Source organism: Monodon monoceros, unplaced genomic scaffold (genome assembly GCF_005190385.1).
Source record: "Monodon monoceros isolate NGI ecotype Baffin Bay Population unplaced genomic scaffold, NGI_Narwhal_1 Super_Scaffold_11, whole genome shotgun sequence".
Taxonomy (NCBI): domain Eukaryota; kingdom Metazoa; phylum Chordata; class Mammalia; order Artiodactyla; family Monodontidae; genus Monodon; species Monodon monoceros.
This window is the reverse complement of record NW_021703767.1, coordinates 114,922,489-114,939,603: the sequence shown is the minus strand read 5'-3', so window position 1 is coordinate 114,939,603 and position 17,115 is coordinate 114,922,489. Positions and strand designations below refer to the sequence as shown.

The 17,115-nt window shown below is 38.5% G+C and overlaps 1 protein-coding gene across 2 annotated transcripts in view; it reads left to right on the top strand.

Annotated features, from left to right (window-relative positions):
* The window catches only part of AGTR1 (angiotensin II receptor type 1), a 44,812-nt gene that overhangs the window by 12,276 nt on the left and 15,421 nt on the right, over positions 1 to 17,115 (top strand). Inside the window, exon 2 of one of the 2 annotated variants that reach the window (XM_029215245.1) lies at positions 16,289 to 16,435. The exons of the other annotated variant lie outside the window; for it this stretch is intronic. The gene's annotated coding sequence lies outside the window, so the exon portion shown is untranslated. The remainder of the gene's footprint in view (positions 1 to 16,288; positions 16,436 to 17,115) is intronic. 2 annotated transcript variants of the gene reach the window in all.

The following is a 17,115-nucleotide window of genomic DNA, read 5'->3' as shown; positions in this document are numbered from 1 at the left end:
TTATACCTAGTAATTCAATTAAATTTGGTTCCTGGACTAACGGTTGTACATTACACAAGGCAAGAAATTTAAAACAAATTTATCTTTGAGTTATTGAAGTATCAAGGATTTGAGATAGCTATATAACTAGCTGTGAAAAAGGCATATAAATATCCAGCCAATATTCCCTTTACAGATTTAATAGTATCATTTTTCAGTGAAAGCATAAATAATAGAAGTTTGGACCCAGTTTGGAACTGTTAAATATGAATCTGAGTCTTACCAATGAAAAAAAGGCAAAGTAAAGGTTAGCCACTTGTGGAGCTTTTTTTTTTCTTCAATAAACCAAAAAATAGCTTTCTTTATAGAATAACAGGTTTACTCCAAGTAACCTATTGTTCACACAGTTTATCTACAGTAACATTGTTCCTAGGTTTAAATAATATAGATAGATATGCTCAACATACAACTATTAATACTTTTAACAATTAAAAGAGCTCAGAGAATTAGCCTCTAAATTTAGAGGTTCTGTTTTGCCGGCAGGAAGAACTTTTCACTAGTACCAAAAGTGCTGTCCTCCTCTCCCTTCAACTAGCTAGTCATTCCTTTTAAGACTCTTGAGATGATTTGGATATATAGGAGTCATTTTTTTTAATTCTAGGAAGATCTAAGATATCTCAGAAATGTAATAGTACAGTGCAGACCTGGCAGAAGGTAACCAGTTATCTGGAACTAGGTCTTTGGCATCTTTCCAGATTTGGAACAAAATACTGGACTCTCCCTGGGCATCCGTGAGACAACAGGAGCAATGTCATACCGCAAGTCCAAAATCCAATCAGGAGCAGGCTTCCTTCTCCTCTTATCCAGGCGAAGCCAAAATACTTCTGCACACAGCATGGGCCACCATAAAAAGCAAACAAAGCCACTGTAGATAAAACCAAGCAGTGGGTAAGGCTGTCTTTTGACCTAGAGTCTGAACCCTGACTCCTCAGTGATGCTCCAGGCCAAAGAGCAAGAACACGATGGGCATTTTGCTGCCTCTTGGTCCCTCCAGTGCGGTCATTGTGCAGAGCAGGAGGATAAAACAACTCAGTATCTTCCTGAACAATGCAGAGAAGGAAATCCAACCTGCTTTGGCAGTGTGAAAGCAATGCAAATTTGAGTCATTGATGACCATAGCTTCTTATGTGATATAGAAGTTTATTCTGTAACACTAATGGCCCAGCCATATTTTATTCAACTCTAAACCATTAATGAATGCTCATCTTCATTTTACATAGAACATATTTATCTATACACAGCTGAACAAATAGGGAATGTTGGAAATGGCCCTGTGAGAAGTACTGGCCCACAATGCATCTGCTTGGTTTGGGGCATTTGAAGTAGTTAGTATAGGCCCCTCTGGATTTCTGCTAGAATGTTGATTTAACTAGATCAATGAACTAGACACATAGCATCTGAATTAAAGAGTGAGAAATACAATATGAACCAATTAAGTGAAGGAAAAATTTACTATGAATAAAATAATAAATGTCAATAAATTTAAAAATTGACTTCAGTTTCCTTTATATGACAAATGTAACAGATCTAATTTGACATCTTAAAATGAAGAGATCTATGTGTAATCTATTTTGTGATTTTGCTCTTCTTAGGAGTATGTTTTGGTATCTTTAACCTTCATATTTAATTTTTTTTCTTTTATCAGTTTCTATGGTGTAAACATCCATCAATCCATATTGGTTGACATATATATATATATATATATATATATATATATATATATATATATCAAGAGAAAGTAATGCTGCAATCCTTCTCAGCAATTTATTCTAACAATTAAGAACCCTTGGGGCTTCCCTGGTGGTGCAGTGGTTGAGAGTCCGCCTGCTGATGCGAGGGACAAGGGTTCGTGCCCCGGTCCGGGAAGATCCCACATGCCACAGAGCGGCTGGCCCGTGAGCCATGGCTGCTGAGCCTGCGCGTCCGGAGCCTGTGCTCTGCAACGGGAGAGGCCACAACAGTGAGAGGCCCACATACCGCAAAAAAAAAAAAAAAGAACCCTTAAGCTAAATAGAATAATTCATTTCACAGGAAACTCTTATTCAATATGTATAATTAGTTTTAGTTAACTTTATTAATGAAATGCTGCAAATCAATTAGGTTTGCAATAATCAGATCCCAAGGACCCAAGAGGGGCCGTTTCCCTCACAAGAGGAGAAGGTGATATACAATTTAGTTGGGAAGCAAATGTAATTAGATTTGATCAGTTGAATATTCCTGTCCTGATGTGGAATTAGGCACATACCCAAGCCTGAGTTTATAGTTGGAAAGGGGTAGAAAAAGCAGCATGACTTAGAAAATGTCTTCATGGTCCTACTGACCACAAACTAACAGCCAAAGTGGGCCTTTGAAACCACAGGTAGACAGGTTTTCTTCCGACAGGGTTATGTTTACATTTGTTTTTCAAATCTGAATGTCTTTAAGTAGAAGAGCACATGAACTCAACTATTTGTCACTCCTTAATGGCACTTCACACATTTATCTAACTGCCTAAATCCTGATGGCATTTCAGTTTGCAACTATTGTGACCTAGAAGTTTATTATTGAACAGGTGTGGGGTAACTCTAAAGTTCCTTTCTTCTGACTCTAAAATAAGAATATCAAAGAAATGTCATGACAGTAAAAAAGTCTTCTGAATGAAATTTATATTAAACACAAGGTATTCCTATTTAGGGCTGCAGTTTGCAACAGATTCTGCTGTTATTCACTCAATAAGTATTTTTATTGGACACCTACATGCCAGTCACTATTTTCAGCATTAAGGACAAAGTGTGAGCAAAGCAGACAAAAATCCCTACCCTCATAGAACTTACATTCTAGTGCATGTAGACAGAAAAACAAGTAAAGTGTATATGTTGGATGGCATGAATAATGGAAATAGAATGTGGAAGCAGTGAGGGAGAAGGGTGCAGTTTGTAAAGGGAGTTTAGGGAAAGCCTGCTTAGTAAGAAGGAAGGAACTATGTGGACATCTGGAGGAAGATGGCTGTATGGAGAGAGCAGAGCAAATGCAAAGGCCCTGAGGCAGCACTATACTGGCATATTTGAGGCACAGCGAATAGGCCAGTATCCAAAAAGCCAGTATTGAAGGGTATAAACTGACAGGTAGACTAGAGACATATTTAGAATGGATGCTAGAAGAGGGGAACAAATGAAATTTTTAAACTGAAATGGTTTTTGAAAATGCTTTGAAATATAGTGAAATATTTTCACACAAGAGATTTTAAAAAGAAGTCAGGTCCATGATTCAATCCCCAATGACTGGTTCAGTAGCCATCATGGTCAGGGGCTACGTCTAGAACTCTAATCACTAAAAACCTGCATTTGATGTCAGTTCCTCCTGGACAACCAAATGACTTGTTTGGCACCTTTGGTATACCCCAAAAACACTTTGCTTATCACTGACCTGTAATCCCATGTCTCTGGGCCTGAAAATAAAGCTCCCTGTAACAGAGTTAGTGGTGCATGACATTGCCATTAGATTATTTTTAGTGAAAGCTTTGCCTCCTGACACAAATGCACTGATGAACTTAATAATTCCTGGGGCTACCACTGAATGCAAAATGACTTCATATACTGGTTATTCCATTTAAATTATTTTATCTTCAAGTCCAACAAAAGGAAAATTCTAAATAAAAAGATACATTTGGGATTGTATATGTGGCATCCATCCACATAAATCTGAAATAAAATTATTTAATGGAAAATTTCAAATTCAGCCACCTCTAAATATATAAGATAGTCTGAATGAGAAGGAACAATTCTGACTTTGTATTTTTTTTTAGTGGTAGTGTTTTCTCATAATCCCATGCCTTTTTCCTGTCCTGCTATTCTTCAAGATTTCCTAATGAGAATTAGAGAACAGGCATATTTAACAATCTGTATTTGCAGGTTGTAAACAAGAAAATGAAGACTAATAGTTTCTCTCCTGCTAATTTGATTTTCGACAGCTCCTCTCCTACCAGCTTAGGCAAAGGACTTAGTTACTATTTCCAGCAGATGGGGCCAAGGAAAAGACAATCAACTGTGATGTCATGCTTCCCCCAAATAGGCCAGCTGCCTTTCAGGCCTCGGTTACAGACTTCTAACCGAAGAAATGAGTAGTGATCATGAACAGAACGAGGAAAAAATGCAATTTCCTTTATTCTAGAAAAACAATACTCAGTGGCTGGTTCACAGTGCTACAGTAAAACATTTTCATACATTTCTCCTGCACATGTGGAGAGTTATATGGTATGCACTTAGAAGTAGAAATGCTGATTTGATTTCCAAAGTGGTAGTGATAGAAGGAGGCTTCTGGAAACGGGGTTGTGCTGAGTTGACAGAAAGGAAAAGGATTCAGTCCTTAACTGGTAATATGTGACTGGCTCTCTAAACTGAAATATAACCCCAAAAGAACTTCTTCTGGTACAATTCCAGGTCCCAGGGCTAGTTAATGGTACAAATAGTTATTTATATACAACTATACAGGAATGTATTTCCCAGGACCCCTCTTATCATTGACATCTCATAAAATCAGCCCTGCAAAAGAACTAGAACATTCTGAGAACATACAACACGTAACTTTAAATGAGGAAATTTCCTTTTCTCATGCAAAAGCATGAAAGTTGGTTTGAATTGACATGGACTTCTGTCCAGGCCAGGGCCTGTGATTTCAGGAAGCATGTATCTCTTTTGAAACTCTAGTGTGTCCTTGGAAATGGCTGCATAAAGGCCAAACTGTCAAAGTCTATTCCTTCTCCTCTGAGTAAAATCTTTTAGTTGTATGTCAGTAGCTGGTCTTCGTTCTCCTCAGTGCTTGTTTCAAAATACCACAATTTTCATTCTAAACCCCAATAGTATTAGGAAGACAAGTTGAGTTAAAATAATGCCTGTAATTTAATAAGTATTCTGTCCCTAATAAAAAGCTAGTTAGTCACAGCTTCGTTCAAATCCCTCTCCCCCAGATTTTTCTCCTGAAAGGAGATACTAGACAGCATTTTAGGGAAAACAAACTTTCGTCAATCGCTAAGGATAAGGTAATAAAAGGGTTGAAAACAGCATTTTAAGCATCATGTTTTTTCTTTAAATTCCCTGAGGTTGAACAGATTCTTAAACTTCATTTTTTTAACTGCCCTGAAAATAGTTTGTCTCTAGTTGACTCTTATTCAGGGCAATGTTATATCTTCTTAATCTAGTAGAGTCACAAATTTAAGTCATCAACCTGAGCAAGTAATTGAAATGGTACAATCTTCTCACTCAAAAAAAAATAAAAAATAAAAAATCCAGGAATGAATCATCCTTAAAACTCTCCCAACTTGCAGTCTAGTTTCATGGGTGAAAACTTTGGGAGACCAGTTTGGGAAGCAACCAGAGCCTGGTAGTTTCATACACTTGATCTTATCACCTTCTCACAACAACACTTAAAAGTAACTAGGATTTAAAAAATAAACTTGTTATTTAATATGGTAATAAAGTGTTTTTATGTGGAAAAATAAATAAAATAAAGTATACCTCAGTAAACCTGCAAAAAAAAAGTAACTAGGACTACTGCCATTGTATTATATTGCTATTTTTTAAAATGCAGACACAAAGAGAATGTAATAGTTAACATCTATTAATTGGACACTTAGTTGGTCAGGCACTGGGTTAGTCACTTTATCTCCATTTTCTTAATTCACAAAAACAAAACAAAACAAAACTGCAAGCTAGGTTTTCTTATTGGCTTCATTTTTTCACAGACAGTGAGTCTAAGGGGCCCATCTTGCTAACCAATACCAGGGCAAGAACTGGAATTTTGGACTGACTCCAAAGCCCTAGTTCTCATTTCTCTCCCAGATGTCACCCATCAAATTCTTCAAAGCCTGAGATCTTCCTTTTTTTCAATTAACTGCTACACTAGCAGCATTTTTTTTACGTATATGTATACAAGCAAACACTGTGCTAATGTTTAATTATAGGTTTATACTGATGTTGGATGCAAGTATAAGCTAGCATCATCTTGAATAACAGTAGAAGAGTCAGGAGCTCTGAAAGTAATGTTCAGGATTGGGTAAAGCAGGTATTTTCCTGTCACATTTCAGTGAGAAAATTAATTCATATGCCACCAGCCATATGCAGAAATGCAACAGGAAATGAAAAACTTAACTACTTTAAATAATGTGGTCTGCAACACAAATTATTGCACTGTGAATTCGTTTCCTTCTGCTGTAGAACTGATCATTTGGATTATATAGGCAAGCGGTGTAAGACATTACTAAAATTATCCTTGAATCCTAGCTTTGAGATCTATATAAAACACTAGGCAGTCTCCCTGAGAACACATAGAAAACACTTTTTTAAAGGATTGGGATGGGTTATTTTCCCTTCTGTTAAATATTAGCCTTTGAAATGAACTCAGCTGATCTGCTAAATAACATTTGCAAATTGTTGTGTTTTAATAAAGTGACAGACTGAGAGAGAAGCCACACTAGACCTGCTTATGCTTCTGGAGGCGTTACAGACCAGGAACATTATGCAATAATGCCTTTTAAAAGAAGGGAGCCACTTAGCTTTACACCTTGCCTGGCAACAAATGTAGACACTTACTCCAAACTCGGGGGTAATTAGAATCTATGAAAATCCAGCATCTAAATCCCAAACCCCTGGTGCAATACATACTCAGTAAATTACCGTTTTTTACCTCTAGTATTTTCAACAATTTCATTTAAGTATGTGAATATATGAGTGTGCGGTGTTTTAGGAGGCCTGCTCTATAATGCTATGGAAAGGTTTCATCACTATTAATCAGGTATGCAGTAAATGGGACACCTCATTTTTTCCATTTCTGGAAGGCTCAGAGCCTTTGCTGCTGCTGGCAGAAGGCAGACCCCAACGCACTATGCTAGTGAAAAATCCCCGGCAAACGTGGAACCCAGTGAAAATGTGGGAGACGCAACTTGCAGTCGCTACCACTGGCAATCATCGCCACTATTACAGCTTTAATCAGGCAAGCCAAGGCTCATGCATTTGTTTATAAAGTTGCAGCAAAGCCTTATAAATTAAGCCTGAAAGAACATTAGGTTTTAGTCTAATCTTGGATCAACAAGAAATTCTTACTTAAAAACCTTCATAAAAGTAGTCAGATTGGTGTTTTAAGAACTAAACCGAATTACACTGCTTTAACCTTTCTTTTGTTGCAATAGGAAAATAAATGCTTTAAGAATTAAAGTTAAAACACAGAGATCTTAAAATATGTTGGAGGAAAAACTACTTTACAGAAGATAAATTTGTTCCCTGGACTTGTAACTGGCTGTTGATTTCTGGGTTTCTGAGTGTGAAGGTGTACTGTCTCCTAGACAGTGCAGGGAAGACTTGGTACCCTTCTGAATGAAAGGGTGCCTATTAGCTTTTCTCCTTCATTTCCTAAAGTGCTGTGATTTTTATTCCCTGGTGTTATGTTTTTAAAAGATTTTAAATCTTAAAACATAGAAATAGGTGTTGAAATTGAGAGCTGAAAGTCTCAACCAGTTGGGTATGATTTTTTTAAATAGGTAATACAGACCTCTAGTGGTTGAACAGTTTGAAAGCCTCTGCAAGAAGAGGAAATTGTGCATCAGGTGCTTGCGTTTTTTTTTTTTTTTTTTTTTTTTATTTCTGCGGTACGCGGGCCTCGCCCGTTGCAGAGCACAGGCTCCGGATGCGCAGGCTCAGCAGCCATGGCTCACGGGCCCAGCCGCTCCGTGGCATGTGGGATCTTCCCGGACCGGGGCAAACCCGGTCCCCTGCATCGGCAGGCGGACTCTCAACCACTGCGCCACCAGGGAAGCCCAGGTGCTTGCATTTTAAAGAGGCAAAACTGTTGCTAGTTACAATTACAATGCAAAATTCACATAGTTCATACAAATCAAAAAAAGGTAGTACTGTGCAGCAAGGGAAGATGGAGCACTTCCCATCCTTTTAGATGCTCTCAATTCTCCCAAGACAAGCAAGGACCCCTCCCATCAAAGTCCCAGCGAGAAGTCTGGATCTGTATTGGTTTTCCTCTGAAAGATTAATGTCCAATTCACTTGTTATATGAATGGAGCTGGCAGATATCTGCGTTATGTAAAAATAGATTTTATTTTCCTTGGCACACAGTTTTGCCTCCATGAGACTCTTCTTCCTCTAAACTCTAAACTCCAACTCCCCGTGAAAATGCAAGAGAATCTCACACAGCCACTGCTTGCCTGTCCTTTCCCAGGTTCTCTCCATGGGGACAGCCACACTCCACTGGACTGGGGCTCAGTGTCTGGGGTGTTTCTCCATCTCTATGAGGTGCAAACTATTGGATCCGTGCACAAGCTTCGGTGATTATTAAATGTCTCTCTAGACCAGCGCTTCTCAAACATGAATAGCTACACAAACTACCTGGAGAATCTTGTTGACATTCAGATTCCGACTCAGTAGGTGTGGAATGGGGCCTGAGATGGCTTTACTAGAAAGCTCCCAGGTGATGCTAACGCTGGCATCCAGGACCACAGCCGGGAGGAGCGAGGAGACGCTCTAACATCTCTAATTTTTTATTACACTTTGTGTTTCACTGATTTCTTCATCTTTCTCTTCTTTTTTACTTCAATGGCATCTCAAAATTTAATTTTTGACTTTATATAACTTTTAAAGTTCTCTTTCACTTGACTATGTACAAAAATCTCTGGGAACCTGTTATTCAAGTATTGTAAAGTTGACCTTGCATTTTAAGAATGGATTCAGTGTCATCTGTTTAGTTTGGTGAGTTCATGGTGGTTGTGAGCACCTCTCTAGCACTTGAAGTAATTAGGCATTTGTAACCACAATTAAATACCTGATTAGCCATACTGGGAGAGTGCCTGAGATCGGGTTTTGTGCATGCTGAAAAACTACTAAGGGCCCAAGGTAACATCCACATCGTAAAATCAGGCAGAATAAAAAGCACAAGCTGAAACCCTTAAGAGTCAACAGATCAGAGTAAAATACGGGAAAAACATTTCTCGGACAAAATCCATCATCCAAATAAGTTCCTATCATGGCATGTTATCAAGCTTAATTTTGAAATCCATAATTTTAGAACTTATGTCATGGGGTAGTCTTGAAAAGCCTCCTGCAAACTTTTAACATCCAGTTTCAAATCAAAAATAGTATATTAACAGGCTGTAGCATGGAGGGAGTACATAAATTATCATCATTGCCCTGCATGAACAGTAATTCACAGATCTGGCTCAGACACGGCTTAGATGAAATAATTAACTATGTATAGTACTTAACAGTATAAAAGTAATTCATCTAGCCGCCTCACACTGGTTTGGCCTAAATAAACATGTAATAAAAAAAAGCCATAGATTTTATTATTTTTTCACTCAATGTTACTACTTACTAAGTTGGAATTTTAATATGGCAGAAGAAAGATATCTTTCCCTTAAAAAAATAACACTTTCTTTTCAAATGTTAAAGTACTAACTATAAGCTGAATGAGTTCTGTTTATAATTGTGCACAGATGTTCTCAATTAATAGTATTATGCATTCTGCTTCACAGGAGTTTGGCGAACATGACTATTTTAAATTATGGTGTAAATAAGAAAAAAAATCGATTTTTTTAACCACAAGTCACATAGACTCTGTTGAGGTACTACAGTTGTGTGGCGGTGTAGCTTTGGCAAAATGTTTCAGATAAACTTGTTTTTTGCCCCATGGGTTCTGAGAGGAGACAAGTGGCCTTTGGCTTATAGACCCTTCATCAGCAGGTCTACAAGGTAAAGGGCAGGGTCATTAGTTGGTATGAGGGCAAAAAAATAAGGCAAGTATCCCTGTTTGGGCAAGAGAAAAGAGCTCGGGCGATTTCTGCGAGGGAGATTTCTGCACCCCATGCAGGTCTTTTTTTAAAGTCCACTCTCAACGTATGGTTGCTCCTCTGCCTAATTTTTTTTTTTAATATTTATCTATTTATTTGGCTGCTCTGGGTCTTAGTTGCAGCACACGGGATCTTCATTGTGGCACATGGGATCTTTAGTTGCCGCATGTGAACTCTTGGCTGCAGCATGTGGGGTCTAGTTCCCTGACCAGGGATAGAGCCCAGGTCCCCTGCACTGGGAGCGCAGAGTCTTAGCCACTGGACCACCAAGAAAGTCCCTCCTTTGCCTAATCTTATAGACTATAACATGTTCTATATGACCCCATTGCCTAATCATTATATTATTATCCCTATTTCATAAATAGACAAAGAAGAGGAGGAAGCTAAGTAATTCTTCCAAAATTAAATAGCACACAAGATGTAGGTCAAACTCAAACCCAGAGACTTCTACTTCCAGCCAAGATGGAGTGAGAGAGATTTACTGTCTCACCAAAAACAACTACTAAAATATTATATATATATATGAATATATATGAATATATATATGAATATGAATATATATGAATATGTGTGTATATATATATATATATATATATATGAGAAACAATGATTTTCAAGACAGTGGACACCAGGCAACAAAGGACAGTAGTCTCTGAGGGACAGGAGACAAATGAAGTGAGCCCCAGATCACACTGCCTGGAGAAAGCTCCAAGCCAGGGCTCAGAAAGGATAATCCAGAAGGAGCTCCCAGGTCTCCCTGAGCTGTGGAGACGGAGCTGGGGTCCAGAGACGCAAGGAGCTAGAGATCACAGAGCAGAGTACCAGATGCTAGAGAGCTTTACAAAGAAAGAGCGTGGAAGTCTGAAAGGTCCCCCCTGTGTTTCAGTGCATGTGAGTGAGTAATCACCCAGAAGGATTAGAGGGCACACTCGGCAGAGATCAAGCGGAGCCAGAAAATAGTTGTTGTTCCCACGAGCCTGAGGGGTAAAACTCATAATTCATGGGACATCAGGTAGCATATTCACAAGGGTTTTGCCTCAAGAATAGGAAAAAATTAGACTAAATGCTTCTCTGGCCCCACCTAACAAAGCTTAAAAGCCAGATCTGAAGGAATCAAACCGTTTGTATGTAATGTAACTGCTTCCCAGAACAAAGCTGGAGAATTTATATAGGAATACAAAAACATTCAGTATCCAACAAGGTGAAGTTCACAGTGCTTAGCATCCATTCAAAAATTACCAGGCATGCAAAGAAGCAGGAAAATAAAATCCATAATAAGAAAAGAAATCAATTAATAGAAACAGACCTAGTAATGACACAGATGATAGAATTCCATATGTTCAAGAAGCTAGGGGAAAGTCTGAACATATTGAAGAGACATGGACAATACTCAAATGTCTGAAATAGAATTTCTGGAGCTGAAAACTCAAACCAAGACTTCAGACATTATGACCATGTTCCTTCCACTGCCCCCACCATATTCTTCCCTGGATCATGAGTTTGATCCCAGTGGCCTCCTACTTACTACTTGCTTAATACTGAAATTCCCGGATGAATACTTCCTTTTAAGAGGGGTTTAGCAGCTGAAGACAACAGACTTCCCGAAGGGCTCCACATGGGCCCTTTCCCAACCCACTTTGACTCCCCCACCCCCGAGGCCCTTCTCTGGCTCGTGGAGCAGATGGCACCACTGTCCATGGACTGACACTCCACTCTGGCATGGACTCCTCAGTAGAGTAGCTACTAGCAGTCCTCAACATGGCACCTTCCTAATTATAAGAAAGTTTACATTATCAGACCACCATGTTCCATCTTGATTTTCCATCTCACATGAAAACTCTATAGGTTGAAACAGCATGAAATTTGTTCTCTTCACCCAAAATACAATTAAAATGGAAGTTAGTATTGATACTTCTGAAGCTTCCCACCCTTCCCATCCAAGGCACTATGTATAAAACCATGAACTGTGTTCTTCCAGCCAATGAGGCAATTAACCAAAATGTACATGTTGTCCTTTTACAGAATTCAAAATATGCTCATGAGAATTAAACTATTTTTCCAACCAAGCTAAAAAAATCAATTTACTTGTCTAGGAAGTTTTATTAGGGCTAGAATTCCAAGAAATGTATATGCTAGCCAAATACTACTGTTCATCAGAAATGCTCCATATGCATCCAGTATTAATCCTGTGTAATTCCCTCAGTCAATGTACCCACTTAACAGCAGATATATTCTCTCTATGTATTTTGTGTGCATGTGTTCCTAAACCTGCAGTGAATGAATTTAGAAAAAAAGTATCAAAAACACAAACGTAGCCTTGCAACACAAATATGTAGATAATTTCATGCTTGGAGCATCACAGTTCACTTTAGAAACACTTTACTTGACAATGAAGCTTTCAAGAATAAGTATTTTTCAGCACTTACTGAAAATATTTTAAAATCTCACCTCATCACCAGTTATATAACCAGGGCCATGTGGTCATTGTGGCTCTATGAAATGGCATCAGGCCCTTTCACTACTGATCGTCTTTTGGGCACTAGATGATACTTTTTGAATAGATGTTAAAATAATGTGCAAGAACCAAATATCACAGATTGTGTGCTGTATTCACCCACATGGAGACATCACTTTAGTGAAATGCAACAACAGCTGTAGAAAACATAACAGTATCTTTACCAAAATATAAAAAGGAAAAAGGAAAGGTAAGTTGCTAGCAAGATCAAAGAAGCGGGGAGGTGCAGTACCGGCTGCCATTCTGAGACAGTTCTCAGACTGCACCAGGCTAGTCTTATGAGAGCAGGGGTGGGTAATACCTCATCCCATCATATCTCTTTGTTTTCCCACTACCTGCTACTCCTTGGTCATGGATTATTGTTGAATGTGGAAATGGAATGGGGGATGTCTAACAACAGCACACTTCAAGTATTTAGTGTATTATAAAAACACTGGAATGGGGGTTTGCAGCATCTTGCTGGGGCTTGAAGTCTGTTTTCTATTTTTTTTTTTTTTTTTTTTTTTGTGATACGCGGGCCTCTCATTGTTGTGGCCTCCCCCGTTGCGGAGCACAGGCTCTGGACGCGCAGGCTCAGCGGCCATGGCTCATGGGCCCAGCCGCTCGGACCGGGGCACAAACCCGTGTCCCCTGCATCGGCAGGTGGACTCTCAACCACTGTGCCACCAGGGGAGCCCGAAGTCTGTTTTCTTAATTGTAAAATTAGGTGGTTGGCCTGGATCCTGAGTTGTAAATTGGCAGCCCTTGGACCAAATTTGGTCTGCAAAAGAGTTCTGTTTACTTCCACGCAGTGTTGATTTTTTCTCATTTGCTTTAGTTGAAAATATTTCAAAATAGGATATTCCATGTAAAATTTGAAATTTCCAGCTTATCTTAAAAAATCAGCCTGTATCTTCCCCTGATCACCACTGGCACAATTGAGAATCCCCATCCCCACCTCCTCTGAGAAAGGGGAAGTGTCCACCACCATGGTCCACTACCATACCCACTTCACCCATCTCTGTTGCTCCCAGCCCCTATAAGTATTTGAATATTTGAACCCTGAAGCATGTAATATCTAGGGCCATTCCAGGAGTAAAATGTTATGAATCTCTGACTCAAGTTGTCTCAATAAAAGCAAAAGACTATAGAGAATAATATTTCAACTACATTCTAGGTTAAAACAGACTTTGCTTGGGTAGCCTGACAACCAAGACCCCATTTAGAATATCGTACTTGTGTATGTTTACAGGGACAAAGGGCATACATATAGTTTGTAGGTCACCCACCCAGCGGATATGGAATTTGATTGTATCGCGAATGTGCCCCTCCTACAGTCTCGTTGTGGCTTCTTCTTTGTCTTTGGATGTAGAATATCTTTTTTGGTAGGTTCCAGTCTTTTTTGTCAATGGTTGTTCAGCAGTTTTTTGTGATCTTGGTGTTTTCGTGAGAAGAGGTGGGCTCAAGTCCTTCCTGTCCACCATCTTGTCTCTGCCTCCCCTCTTGTCTCTAAGGGCGTACATATATATTCCTGTAGTTCTCTCAAGAAGAAAAGCAATAAATATGACCCCTAAATTTCTTCTATAGCAGAAATTTCTATGACTTCCTGATCTACACTGAGACAAAACTACACTCCAAACCTAAATCGAAAGTCCATAGTTACAGAATGACTTTTTCTGTAAAGAGAACATCTTAATTTGTTGATGTAACATGAAGCATGTTATTTATCTAGAGAATGGCTTTTAAGCGGATCGTTGGCATGCATATAACAATGCCTACTGAAACAGACTGATTCCTAGACATATTTTCTCTGTATCAGAACCTCTTCATATCCAAAATTATTAGCATATTATGTTATTCTCACAAAGTTCTAATGAACTGCACAAATCTGCCTGCTGTATTCTGAGTACAAAAATATTTAGCCTAATTTGTTTTTCCATTATTTTATATAGTAATAAAGTAACATCAAAAATGTTATTACCAGGGGCTTCCCTGGTGGTGCAGTGGTTGGGAGTCCACCTGCTGATGCAGGGGACACGGGTTCGTGCCCCGGTCCAGGAAGATCCCACATGCTGCGGAGCGGCTGGGCCCATGAGCCGTGGCCGCTGAGCCTGCGCGTCCGGAGCCTGTGCTCCACAACGGGAGAGGTCACAACAGGGAGAGGCCCCAAGTACCGCAAAAACAAAAAAATGTTATTACCAGAAATATTACAGTGTTTTATAATTATTAGAAAGTGAATCTCATGAAGTCATATTAAAAAACAACAATTACCACATGTTAAGTCAGATAATTCAAGGAAGAGACATATGAATATTAGGGGGGCTGTTGGCAAAGATATTTTTTTCTCTCAATCCTATGCTTTGAAGGAAATTTTTGCCATTTAATTAGTTTAAGTATGCTTCATCAACCAAAGGTTTATAGTATGGTATTTTCCCCCCTCCAGCTTAAAGTACTCTTAAAATCATCTACACTTTAGGTGTTCATACTTTCACTTCTTTTAAAAATGGATCCTTCCTGGATCCTTTACATTGCTTTATGGGATTAACAACAAATTGTATCACCATACTGTACTGTATTGACAGAGCTCTAACATCATGCCAATCTGTTTCTTAGCCATGTGTAATAATGTGACAACTTATACACATATATAAATTTATGTGGTAATTCACTTAGTATTTGGTGGGGACATATGAATATATATTGAGAATATATAAAATGATAGTAAAAATAGATATTTATTGAGTGTTTAATATATGGCAATCTTTTTTCCCCCATGTTGTATTTAACCCTCATGTTAACAGCAAGTTTTTGTCCTGTTTTAAAAGATGAGGACACTAAGGCTCAATGAGGATGAGTAAATTAGCCAGTTACAAGATTAGTCAGAGGTTGAGCCAGGACCTTACCTTTGTGACTGCAAAGCTTACGGTTTGTTTCCCATGATGCCTGCCAGCCACCAGACTCTGCTAACGTTAATTAAATTAATGTTCCCTTTTAAAATTCTAAGTACTGAATATATACCTCTTGATATATAGATTAGCTTTCCACTTCAGCCATATATTAAACTTGTTTTTATGGTATATAGTCTGTTCACACTGAATGAGTATAATAAATTATCTTTTGAGGAAATTATTTTAAACATAGAATCTTACAACATTCTTACAAGGGCGAGGTAGAGGCTTTATCATCTCATTCCCATTGGTCAGAGCAAGGTCCAGTGAAGGTTTAATGATTTGCCTAAGGTCTCAATTTCTAGAATGGCAAAGAAAAAGCCACCAAGTCCTCCACCCCCCAGTTCCAGACTACTGTTTGTTCTCAGTCTTTTTTTTCCCTCTGTTAAACCCTGCAATCAACTGATTTCTACTCTTCAACTTCTTAAATGATGTTGCTTTTTTACTCACCACTGTTGGTTTTATATATTAAGATTCAGCATCAGCATTTACCATATCTTTTAACTTCCTAATTCTGAGCGTTTCCATCTGGTTGCTTATTTTTGAACCTTATGGGCTTTTTCTTTATTTCAGTTTTATCCCAATTTTCCAGGAAAGGCTGCCTGAGTCTTCTGAAAGCTCTGATCTTCTCATTGAAAAGACCTTCTGAATGACCTTGTTTGTCTCCCATGGAGTTGCATATCACAACTTCAAATGTCCCACTAAAATGTTACCCATTTGGCATCAGTATACAGAAAAGGCTGCATTCTGTGATAAGAAGTACAGCAGTGTTTTCCTAGTGAGAGAACAGAGTCCTCAATGGTTTCGGGGAAGTATAATTTCCTCAGATTTAGCTGGTATTTCAAACACAATGGTGCTTTTCTTCTAGAACTAGTCAGTAAGAAATCTGTAGGGAAAAATACCACAGGAACCAATAAACAATTAAAATTTTGGTCATAGAACTCTATTAATATTGGTCCTTTAGAAACCCTTTTTTTTTTTCAGAAATGTTCTTCGGCTACAAAAACAACTACTCATTGCCCTTATGGATCAGTAAAGCAGTTGGGCAGAAGAGACAAGTAACAGAGACTCAAACTAAGTAACTGAAACTCTTTGGTTGACAAACTTGGAGAGATTATCATTTGTAACTAGGTATGTTTATCCCTCTCTAACTAGGTATGCTTATCCCTCTCTTACTTTTCTCTACTTGGTTTAATTCTCATTAGAGCCTTGATGACAGGCTACATTCAATGTGTAGAGAAAAAAAGCCTAATGTGAATGCAAAGATGAATTTACATTCAAATATTGTACAGTCAGTTTAGACACTAATGACTCAGATTGACACAGCAGTTGCCTATGGCAGTGACGCCACCAGAGGGCAGGGTTTGACTTCCGGACCTGGTGGCTGCCTTCCTCCAGAGGCAACCTTGGAGTTACTATAAGAGCCATCAAATCCTTAGAAGCCCTTATAATGAATCTAAGCTCAAATTCTCTCTTCCATTGTTCTTGTACAGAATCCTAGAATTCTGGAAAATACTTAGAGAGGATAATTTCTAGAATGATCTGACACAACAGATATTTAGTCAACTCACAATTTTAGAGCCCCTACTAAGTATTCAGCATGACCTTGAACATTTAAAGGCTACCTGACAGAATTTTATCTTTTGAGGGATCTATAGTTTCCCTGGGAAGATATGAATATAATACCACCAATAAAACAGACTGTATAGTTAACTTATTCCACGAAAGATAAGAACTACAGGTCATCAAGAATTGAAAGGGGAAAAAAACAAAGTCCAGACCAGAAAGATTTCTCAACATCAGTACCACTG